At 34.9% G+C, this 11701-nt stretch overlaps 1 non-coding gene across 1 annotated transcript; it reads left to right on the top strand.

Annotated features, from left to right (window-relative positions):
* Window positions 1-1135: 1135 nt before the first annotated feature.
* On the top strand, window positions 1136-1242 carry LOC113707561 (small nucleolar RNA R71). The gene has a single exon (XR_003452284.1). It is a non-coding gene; the product is annotated as a small nucleolar RNA R71 (small nucleolar RNA).
* Window positions 1243-11701: the final 10459 nt, after the last annotated feature.

Here is an 11701-nt window from a genome sequence, read left to right as displayed (position 1 = left end):
AGGGAGTTTATTCTTAATCAATGCACTACACTCTTCCGTTAGTGCTATCATCTCATTATCTACAATTTTCCTCTTCTTTGACATGATGTCTTTCAAGAAACGTGCATAAGAGGGAATCTGTGTTATAGCATCAATGAAAGGAATGTTAATGTGCAATTGTTTAAACATTTTGAAGAACTTTTCAAACTCCCGATCCTGTCCATCTTTCTTCAACCTGTGAGGAAAAGGTATCACATTAGAATTTAAATGAGAATTGAATTTGGGATGAAGTGCATCAATATCAATGATAACATGATCATTTTGACTTTCTTGCTCCCCTTCAATTTCTTGCTTCTTGTCTTTTTCACCACCTGAATTTTCAAAATCGAATCCCTCCACCGTTTTACCGTTTCTAAGAATGATTGCATTGACATGCTCTCTCGGATTCACTTCGGTTTTACTTGGTAATTCACCAGGGTTTCTATTGTTGATTACATTGGCAATTTGACCAATTTGAACCTCCAAGTTTCTGTACATCCCAGCTAATTGGTCCAACCGCCCCTCAACTCGCTCGAATCTATCCGAAGTCACCTTAGCAAGTTTTTCCACCGCGATCTCCCAACTTGGTTTAGTTTCAGCCTGTGGTTGCCTTGGTTGAAATCCCGGCGGATTGGTTGGCCTTTGTTGATTGCCTTGATCTTTCCATCCAAAGTTTGGATGATTTCTCCACCCCGGATTGTAAGTATTCGAGTAGGGATTATTTGGAGCATTTCGGTTGTAATTATTGACAAATTGTACCTGCTCAGAATCAACACACTCATTAATATCATGTTCACCTCCACAGAAAGAGCAACAAGCTACGTGAGCATTAGATGAACTTGGGCTAACTCCACCTTGTCTACTCAATAACTTCATAACGTTATTCATTTGGGCACTCAACATATTGAGAGTGTCCATTTCGATCATACCTGCGTGACGTCTCGTATTACCTCTTTCATTGGCCCATTGGTAGTTATTTGCGGCCATTTCTTCTATCAAATTATGAGCCTCTTGGGGTGATTTACCCATTAAAGCTCCACCTGCGGCTGCATCAATCATAGTTTTAGTGGAGAAAGATAAACCATTATAAAAGGTTTGTATAATCAGCCATTCGGGTAGTCCATGGTGTGGACATTTCCGTAACAATTCTCTAAACCTTTCTCATGCTTCATATAATGATTCACTATCCAATTGGCTAAAACTAGTAATATCCATTCTTAGCTTAGCAGTCTTTCCGGGTGGAAAATATTTATTCAAAAATGCTCTTGATAAATCATCCCATGTGGTAAAAGTGTTAGGAGCATGAGAGTGTAACCAGATTTTTTGCTTTATCTCTTAAAGAAAATGGGAACAACCTTAACCTTATAGCATCATCACCAACTCCATTCATTTTAATGGTATCACATATTTCCAAGAATGTAGCTAAGTGTGAGTTAGGATCTTCTACAGCATTACCTCCAAATTGAGATTGTTGAACCATTTGGATAAGTGATGGTTTAATCTCAAAATTGTTAGCATTTACAGTAGGCCTTACTATACTTGTTTGAGATCCCTGTGTTCCCGGTAGAGCAAAATCTCGTAGAGCTCGCCTATTTGCTTCATTTTCGGCCATCTCTTCTTCAAATGGTAGCTCTATTAGGATTTCCTCTATTGGATGCCAAACCTCTTGTTCCTCTTGCTGTTGTGTATGCCTCCTTTGTCTCCGTAGTGTCCTCTCAATTTCTGGATCGAGGGGTGCGACTTCCCGAGATGTCCGGTGCATGCACTACAAAAAGAAGTACGAGAGATTATGCAGCTTTAATTATAAAAAAAATTGACTATAAACAGCTCAACTAATAAAAATAAAGATGTCTAAATTAATAGAGATGATTAGGCTCTAATATTGCCGCTCCCCGGCAGCGGCGCCAAAAACTTGACGGGTTTTTACTTTAAGTGCAAGTTTAATTCCGATTTTACACCCGTTGGACTGCAAGTATACAGGTCGCAATTGTAGTACAAGATGTGTATCGGGTCGATCCCACGAGGAGCAATTTAAACAATTACTAAGCCCTTGTTCTCTCTATTATTTAGACTTACAATTAATTTGAGCAGAGAAAGTCTAATGCTGTAATTTACAAATCTGATATACAAATTTAGTTTAACAAATGCTGAATGCAAATAGAGAAATTTCACTTAAGGAAGATTCTAGGGATGTAGATTCCACTTATGACACAAAAGATCTAGAATGAATTAATTCAACACTTGTTACTGCTCTTGTTTAACCAAGGATTCATTTCCAGAAATACCAAAATCATATTCTCATGATAATAATGGGTTAAAACAGATTAGTTTTTCCTAATCTCTTGGTAAATACTAAATCTGTTCTTATTTACACATGAAATGCAGATTTCATCCACTTGAATGTATTTCTATTCTCATGAATATACAACTCAAGTTCTACTTGTGTCATTCCATTATTTTTACCATTTCTTAATGAATAAAAACAACTATAAACCTGTTATTGGTGATCAAACAACAACAAGTAATCAATCATACACAAGTAGATAAGTTAATACAAGATATAACAAGTAAAAATCACAATCACTTCATATCACTTGGCCATAAGCTTCATCTACTCCCTAGATAAAGGAAATTAGCTACTCATGAATGATGAAACACTCATAACTTCATTAATGTAAATCATCATGAATCACAAATACAAGAAGAGTAAAGAAAGTCTTAGCCAAGATATGGTGAAGCCTTCAAAAATCTTCTTTGTTCTTGAACTTAGATGATTACACAATGAAATCTCAATTGTCCCTTTGCAAGTTCCTAGCTAGAGAGAATATGTTTTTCTGTAAGAAGCTAAGCTACGAATGATCCTCTGACCTCCCTCATTGTCTCTGCATAAGAACTCCTCAAAGGCTCCATTTTTCCAAGTCAAATTCTAACCTTTGATTCCCAAATCTCCACTTTGTTAGCATAGTCAAAAACCAATATTTTTGACTTGAAAATAAGCCATCTTTATTGCCCTTTTGTCTTCTGAGGCATGTGCACCGAATTCTCTTGCAGATTGTAGTTGGAAAGTAGTTTGAACATAAGAGAATTGACTGAGCAAATTGCAGAATTACGGCCAGAAAACGCGCCTACACAAAACGCGGTTACAAGTCACGTTTTGTGTACTCGCGTATTCACTTTGGCCTTACTTCATCTGCGATTTTCTCTATGATGAAGACCGAACTGGCTTTTGTGCAAAACACAAAAGTTGTAGCCCTTTGAGTCAGCTTTCCAATGCTCTAAAAATCATCCAAATCGGAGTTTTTTAGCCTGAGATATGATCAAAATACTATCACCTGGTCAAACCCCTGTTTCAAGTTCCGACCACAGAGTGCAGCTTCTGTATTCCAGCTTTTTGTCCATGAAGATGGCAGAATTGAATTTTTATGTCTTCATACAAATTGTAGGCCTCTTTCTTAGCTTTAAATTGGTATAAAGATCACCTTAATACGATCGGTGTAGCTCCAGATACAGTCAAAATACTGAAGAGTGTCAAAACTGTCTTGTATTGCATTTTCTCACTTGAACGTTTTTCACTTCATTCTTCTTGTTACCACTTGAATTCAACACCAAATTTCTATTTTTCACCTCATTTGACATCCTTTGGTGATTGAATCATCATTCCTGCATAAAAATGAAGTTTTTACCATTAAAATCTCTAAAAATGCAATATTATCCACTTTTACCAAAAATATAAAATTTTACCAAAAACCTCTTATTTTATTTATAAAACTAAATAATCAACTCAAAATTAACTAATAAAATGCACTTAAAAATACGTAAAATAAACTCTTATCAGTTCCTATAAGTCTAGCCAATCAAGTAAATATGCCTTGGTATTATCTCTTTATTAATAAATACAAAATGAAGAGATAACATTTAAGTTGGCATAATCCTAATATGACTGCATAAATTGCAAGATAAGTAAAGTGGTATACGTGTCTTCAACGTCTACCTCATACTATAGCCATAAATAGGGGTCTATCTACCATATCAAAGGACAAAAAAAAAAAACCACATCTCATATGCTCAAGTCTTTTAAAGCTCTAAGCTACAAAGGCTGGCATCTTCAAATTCTTCAAGTCTTTCATATATTAAGACTTGAATGTTCAAGTATCTTCCAAGTTCTTCAAATCTTCCATATTAAGATTTGAAGGAATCAGTGGTTGATCCAAGAACAAGCTGTGAAGCCCTTGGATTGGCGTTCGAAGAGAAGAATCAAAGAAAACTCTCTGTAAGTTTGAGAAAATCCCGGAGACTGTACTCAAGTATTTTTTTAAATTATATATTGCATATTTGTCGTATATTTTTCTTGTGGTTTTGCAGACTTGGAATTTTATCGCGTACACATATCACTAGTAACAATATACTAAGTCAAGGCCAAAATAAATGCAAATAGAGATGATGTAAAAGTTACAAAAATAGCCATATCTTGACTGGTGCAATCACACAAGATGAATCACCATTCTTATCATTAGGGGAGCAAATATCAAACATCTTGTACCTTGTTGGAGGGCAACCCAATTCTTTTTCCTTCATATGGAAAAAGTTAGTCCGGTAACAAATTCCCATTCTTACATGTGAAATTTTAAAAAAATAATGTAGATGAAATATAAATTAGTTTACCTTCTCATAATCAATTTGAGCATAATTTTTTTGCTTGTTTTATGAGTCATTATTAATATATTCTTTTCTTCTTTTTCTCTGAATTTCTATTACTTACAACCCAAAAAATCAAGTCTTAGCCAATTTAGTTTTGAAATTAGACAAAAATGTTTGCCATGCTAGAAAATCTATAGAATGTCTCATTTTTCTGTCTTTTTACACTAACTTAGAAATTGCCCTATTTTTACACTAACTTGAATAGCAAATTTCTTGATAATAGAAGTCGAACTAGTCTCTTGCACAAAACATGAAATTTGTAGCCATTTGAGTTGACTGTCCAATGCATCATGAATTGTCTCATGTGGAGCTCTATTGACCCCAATGGTTCTTGTACTTAGTAACCGGGAGTCTTCATCTACAAATGTCGACTTTCGCGTAAAACGGTACTTGAATTAAGAGTATGAAGAGCAACTTGAGTATGTGAAATATTGAGTAACCGGTGATCTTCATCTAAAAATGTCGATCTTCGCGTAAAAAGGTATTTTTCACAACTTAAGTAGTATTTAACTCTTAAAATATCAAAAAGAAAAGAAAAAAAAGAAAAAAGAAAAAAAGAAAATAAATCCCTCTTTAAGAAAAATAAAGAAATTGATCATGAGATTAGTTAGTATCTTTATTGACTATATGAGTTGCTTGCTTGTAAAATTGGGTAAAAATGAGAAATTGAGTTAAATTAGTAAAATTATGGTATACTTGGCTCTTCTTTGCTTGATATTATGAGTACTTGAGGTTAATTAAAAGATCACATAAGGGTTATTTACCTTGATTCAAGGAAATGAAGTTGAAATGCTACATATGTGCATTTTTTTTGGATCATTGATGGTTGGAATTTCCTATTGCTTGAGGACAAGCAATGATTCAAGTGTGGGGGTATTTGATAAGAGTTTATTTTACGTATTTTTAAGTGCATTTTATTAGTTAATTTTGAGTTGATTATTTAGTTTTATAAATAAAATAAGAGGTTTTTGGTAAAATTTTATATTTTTGGTAAAAGTGGATAATATTGCATTTTTAGAGATTTTAATGGTAAAAATTTCATTTTTATGCAGGAATGATGATTCAATCACCAAAGGATGTCAAATGAGGTGAAAAATAGAAATTTGGTGATGAATTCAAGTGGTAACAAGAAGAATGAAGTGAAAAACGTTCAAGTGAGAAAATGCAATACAAGACAGTTTTGACACTCTTCAGTATTTTGACTGTATCTGGAGCTACACTGATCGGATTAAGGTGATCTTTATACCAATTTAAAGCTAAGAAAGAGGCCTACAATTTTTATGAAGACATTAAAATTCAATTCTGCCATCTTCATGGACAAAAAGCTGGAATACAGAAGCTGCACTCTGTGGTCGGAACTTGAAACAGGGGTTTGACCAGGTGATAGTATTTTGATCATATCTCAGGCTAAAAAACTCCGATTTGGATGATTTTTAGAGCATTGGAAAGCTGACTCAAAGGGCTACAACTTTTGTGTTTTGCACAAAAGCCAGTTCGGTCTTCATCATAGAGAAAATCGCAGATGAAGTAAGGCCAAAGTGAATACGCGAGTACACAAAACGTGACTTGTAACCGCGTTTTGTGTAGGCGCGTTTTCTGGCCGTAATTCTGCAATTTGCTCAGTCAATTCTCTTATGTTCAAACTACTTTCCAACTACAATCTGCAAGAGAATTCGGTGCACATGCCTCAGAAGACAAAAGGGCAATAAAGATGGCTTATTTTCAAGTCAAAAATATTGGTTTTTGACTATGCTAACAAAGTGGAGATTTGGGAATCAAAGGTTAGAATTTGACTTGGAAAAATGGAGCCTTTGAGGAGTTCTTATGCAGAGACAATGAGGGAGGTCAGAGGATCATTCGTAGCTTAGCTTCTTACAGAAAAACATATTCTCTCTAGCTAGGAACTTGCAAAGGGACAATTGAGATTTCATTGTGTAATCATCTAAGTTCAAGAACAAAGAAGATTTTTGAAGGCTTCACCATATCTTGGCTAAGACTTTCTTTACTCTTCTTGTATTTGTGATTCATGATGATTTACATTAATGAAGTTATGAGTGTTTCATCATTCATGAGTAGCTAATTTCCTTTATCTAGGGAGTAGATGAAGCTTATGGCCAAGTGATATGAAGTGATTGTGATTTTTACTTGTTATATCTTGTATTAACTTATCTACTTGTGTATGATTGATTACTTGTTGTTGTTTGATCACCAATAACAGGTTTATAGTTGTTTTTATTCATTAAGAAATGGTAAAAATAATGGAATGACACAAGTAGAACTTGAGTTGTATATTCATGAGAATAGAAATACATTCAAGTGGATGAAATCTGCATTTCATGTGTAAATAAGAACAGATTTAGTATTTACCAAGAGATTAGGAAAAACTAATCTGTTTTAACCCATTATTATCATGAGAATATGATTTTGGTATTTCTGGAAATGAATCCTTGGTTAAACAAGAGCAGTAACAAGTGTTGAATTAATTCATTTTAGATCTTTTGTGTCATAAGTGGAATCTACATCCCTAGAATCTTCCTTAAGTGAAATTTCTCTATTTGCATTCAGCATTTGTTAAACTAAATTTGTATATCAGATTTGTAGATTATAGCATTAGACTTTCTCTACTCAAATTAATTGTAAGTCTAAATAATAGAGAGAACAAGGGCTTAGTAATTGTTTAAATTGCTCCTCGTGGGATCGACCCGATACACATCTTGTACTACAATTGCGACCTGTATACTTGCAGTCCGACGGGTGTAAAATCGGAATTAAACTTGCACTTAAAGTAAAAACCCGTCAGGAACATATGACATGGTGCCATTTGATTGGATAAACTATTGTAGTATACAGGACATCTACATGGATTAAATAACTCTAAATATTATTTCTTTTATAAAGAAATAATTATTTAGATATTTATCCATAATTTTGCCAAATCATATAGACATGTGACATGGCATAATATATTATGGCAATTTTAATTAGCCACGACTCCTCATCTTGACATGTGGAGAAACATGAATGGCTGCCGAATAGCACAATTTCCAAGCGTGCATGACATATGGCAATATCCAATTGGTTAAAAATAAGTCATAGAAATAATTTATAAACCAATGATAATTTTAAGAATAAATTAAAATTTCATTGTCTACAAATGCCCCCTCGAAACTTGTTTGCGAACGCTGAAGGCTTGAAGCAAAATTTGGACAAACAAGTTTTGACACATTTTTTTTTTTACTTCAATTTGAACACCGTTGATATATTAGTTTTCAAATAAAGCCCATAAGTGGACTAAAGCTTTGCAAACCTCATAGCAATGACTTGATCATATAAGATGGCTACATGGAATACCACCAATTCATGCATAACTTAGTAATCTCAATTTCCAACCCGAATTATTTCACGTAGTAGCTTCATGCCCACTATTTCGAATTAACTCCATTCTTTGTGGTATTCAATCTCTTGAAGTTAGGATTTGCATCATTGATGAACTAAACAATTAACTTCTTCACTGATCATATTCAAAACTCAAGGAGCAGTCTGACACAAATTTTGAGAACCCAACTCGTAAAGGAAGTCAATTGCGAGAACAATTCTTTTCCAAAACCAACTTGAGTCAGAACTTCACATTTTTTTCCTCTTCGTCCCATTATACTAAACAGGAAGAAACCAATTCCTTTTACGAGTAAACTTCCTTGGCTTGATAAATTAGCCTGCTAAGTCACAAATACTTCAATCAATAATGAATCCTTCGTTGTCTCAAATTGAAACACCTCTGACCAGAATCCTTCTTGAATATAGGATGCATATCTATTATAAATACTCGATGGTCGAGGCATTAGTTTACCAATAATCCAAAAAAAAGGCAAACTCTCCCTCATTTTTTTTTCTGCTAGTGTTACCAGGCTACTACTTGTTCCTCGTAAATTGTTTCCATCGCATTGACCTTAAGTCGTTGCGCAAGGCACTACAAAATCTAGTTGCTGCTTCTACGACAATTTTGAAGGTAACTATCTCCAATTTTGTTTATAAATATTAGCACCCTCCCTGTATCAATAATTCCCATACTTATTTTAATTTGTCTTGACCATGACTAATACTTGAAATTTGCATGTTAAGCTGCCACATCTCAAACTTGTGAACTTGAACCATCAACTTATTATAAGATAACATGCTTTCTAGATCCCCGAAGCTTGTGGGTAATTAGTATATGAATCCTTGCACGTTGGAATCTCGGCACTTCATAACTGTCTAACAAATCAAAGTGACTTTTTAGAGTTTCACCACAAAACTAAATAATACATTAGCCACTGTAATTGCATACACGACTCCTTACAATTAAGACTCCACCAATCCATGTTGCTAATCTACTTGCCATTCGAAGTCTAATACTCAAACGTGCCTTGATATGTGATTGATTTGTTTGTCACCATCCCATCTCTCTTTTGCTTGTATTTTATTGTCAGGTCCAACTTTAATAGGAAATCAGCATCCCACTCGAGGAATTTGAACCTCAATCACTAGGTAACTTGATTACCAAAGTTTTGCAGGAAAAAGAAAGAGAAAAAAAAATTATCAACTTAACCCTTCTCTTCTTTTTTTAACCAAATTTCTGTAACCATGGAAATTAAAGATTACGCCACACCGTAAAACTCGTCGCTTCATAATAGAGATCTAGAAATAGCCAAATTCAAGCTTCCGTTCGTAGGATTCAATATTGACAAAACTACATGGAAGATTCCTTCGTCCTTCTTTGGCGAGGTGTGCTTTACTTCTCATTATTGGAAATGGGTCGAGAACACCCTTGAAAGGTATAAAAAAGTGCTCACACATGCCGGCATATTTGAAGCTGTCTACGCATCGGGTTTCTCCTATGACTGCTGTGAAAATATCTTCCGAGCTTTCTTCAAACAGTGGCATCCCTTGACAAATACACTCCATACGCGCATTAGGGTGGTGTCCATCACATTTTGGGATCTTTATCGACTTGGTGGCCTTTCAATCGATGACTCGTTCTTTGATAAAATTGTTCCTTCAGCGCAGGAACTTCTCACTTGTCACAAAGAAGGGAAGCCACTTCTCCCTGAGAGTTGCAGGCATCTCTTTTTCACTTACTATCACCTTTGAACGCATGACCAAGGAGTGTGGATGAAAGACTAGATCCGCTTCTGGTTCAAAGGAGAGGCTAGATATAGGGCTCCTCCAAACATGGTGAATAGAAAAAAGACCACTTCTAAATAAAAAATGACCTATAACCCTTCTGAAAGCGTAGAGCCTCATGACCTTGCTGATACAAAGGATTTCAACATCCCTTTTGACACATTGGATATCCCAGGGTCTTTGAGAAAGGAAACCTATATTGCGGCATTCATAGCATGTTGGATTTGCAAGTTTCTTTTCCCAAGCAAAAAGGTCGATCACATTTGCCCAAGTATCTTCAAGGTTGCATGCTTAATGGCCACAGGAAAAAAATTTTGCCTTGCAATTCCCGTCCTTGCGAGTACATATCATGGGTTGAGGGAGATCGTCTACACCCCTAACCTTGGAGAATGTGAGGTAGCTTTTGCAATCCATTACGTCTATGCTTGGATTGGCCAATACTTTGACGTATATTATGAGAATAACCAAGTGAATAGCCACCACGGGCACATGACAAGATTTAGTGATGAGAAAATGATAGAAGTTGAAGAAATTTTCAAACAAGTGAATCCCTTGATGCTTTCCAAATTGTGTTGGACTGAGCATGAAGAAAAAGTGTTGATCGAAAATGGGTTCTTATCATCAAGACTTGCGAATTACTTTATCAATCAACGCTCTTGTCACCTAACTCTACGTAAGGACAATATTTTTATTATTGAAAAATATAATCCTTGTAGGTTTAGTAAACAATTCGGCTTCTGTCAGGATATTCCAAACAACTTGAAAGAAATCACTCACACTTATACTTTGGATGAGACTATTCAATTATGGGATTCCTTAATTCGCACGCAGACATAATTTCGGATGATTATATCTAGGCATAGGAAGCAGTCATTGATCACAAAAGATTACGATACCTGGTGATCAACAAGATCAAATAGCATCTCTTCAACTTCATTCAAATTCACCATTAAAATCCCTCAGCGATCATCAAAGAAGGGTGAGGTTACCTCTGTCAATGAGTCAATGCATCACAATAGAGCTATAGAGACTGGAACGGATCTTACTACATCAACCTTGGAGAAGAACAAAATTACTAACACCTGCTTGAAAAGTATTGTCACGAAGAATAATTTTTCAAAAGACTCTCAACAGACCATCAAAGAGACAAAACTAGCGATTCCAATAAAGAAGATGCCATCAAAAATTTTAAAATCTTTAACCATGACTCCCATGGGAAAAGATGTCGAAATTGAAATATTGGATGATCACGATTCTATCAAGACTATTTAAAAGGAAGGATCTCAAGTCCAGAGCATCGGATCTACCCAAAGAGGAATCCATTCATTGACAAGCAGTAGTAGCTGTGAGAACTTGAAAAATTAGGTGATATTTATTTATTTCTTTAAATGCATTTTCTTTACTTTAAATTATTGCCTTAATTTTCTAGATATTTTTATAAGTGAGTCAAGCTTTTAAATCATTTTCTTGGTATAAGTTAGTACACGTTAAGTCTGAAGTGTATTATGGACGTAGGATCCACTAGCGCGGTAAGTGCGATAAATTTTTGACGACTAGATGGAATTTTGCATGAAGGGATATTGTTTATAAGGTGCTAATGGATAATTAGACGTTAGTTAGATATTTAGCCTTTGGAAGACAATAAGATAAGGGATAATATTGGTTAAACATTTGTCTTAAAATTATTGGACTTTTGACCTTGTCCAAGAACTTGCTTACCTCTTTAATAAAATCAAATTTTGAACACAATTCCTTCTATTTTGCTCCTAGCTTGTCCGAAAGGAAATTTCATCTTCAACCACCAATTTCTTGCTTAAATCTTGAG

The sequence above is a fragment of the Coffea arabica genome, chromosome 8c (genome assembly GCF_036785885.1).
Source record: "Coffea arabica cultivar ET-39 chromosome 8c, Coffea Arabica ET-39 HiFi, whole genome shotgun sequence".
NCBI classification, from domain to species: Eukaryota; Viridiplantae; Streptophyta; class Magnoliopsida; order Gentianales; family Rubiaceae; genus Coffea; species Coffea arabica.
Note: the sequence above shows the minus strand (reverse complement) of the source record. Positions and strands in the feature narration are given on the sequence as shown.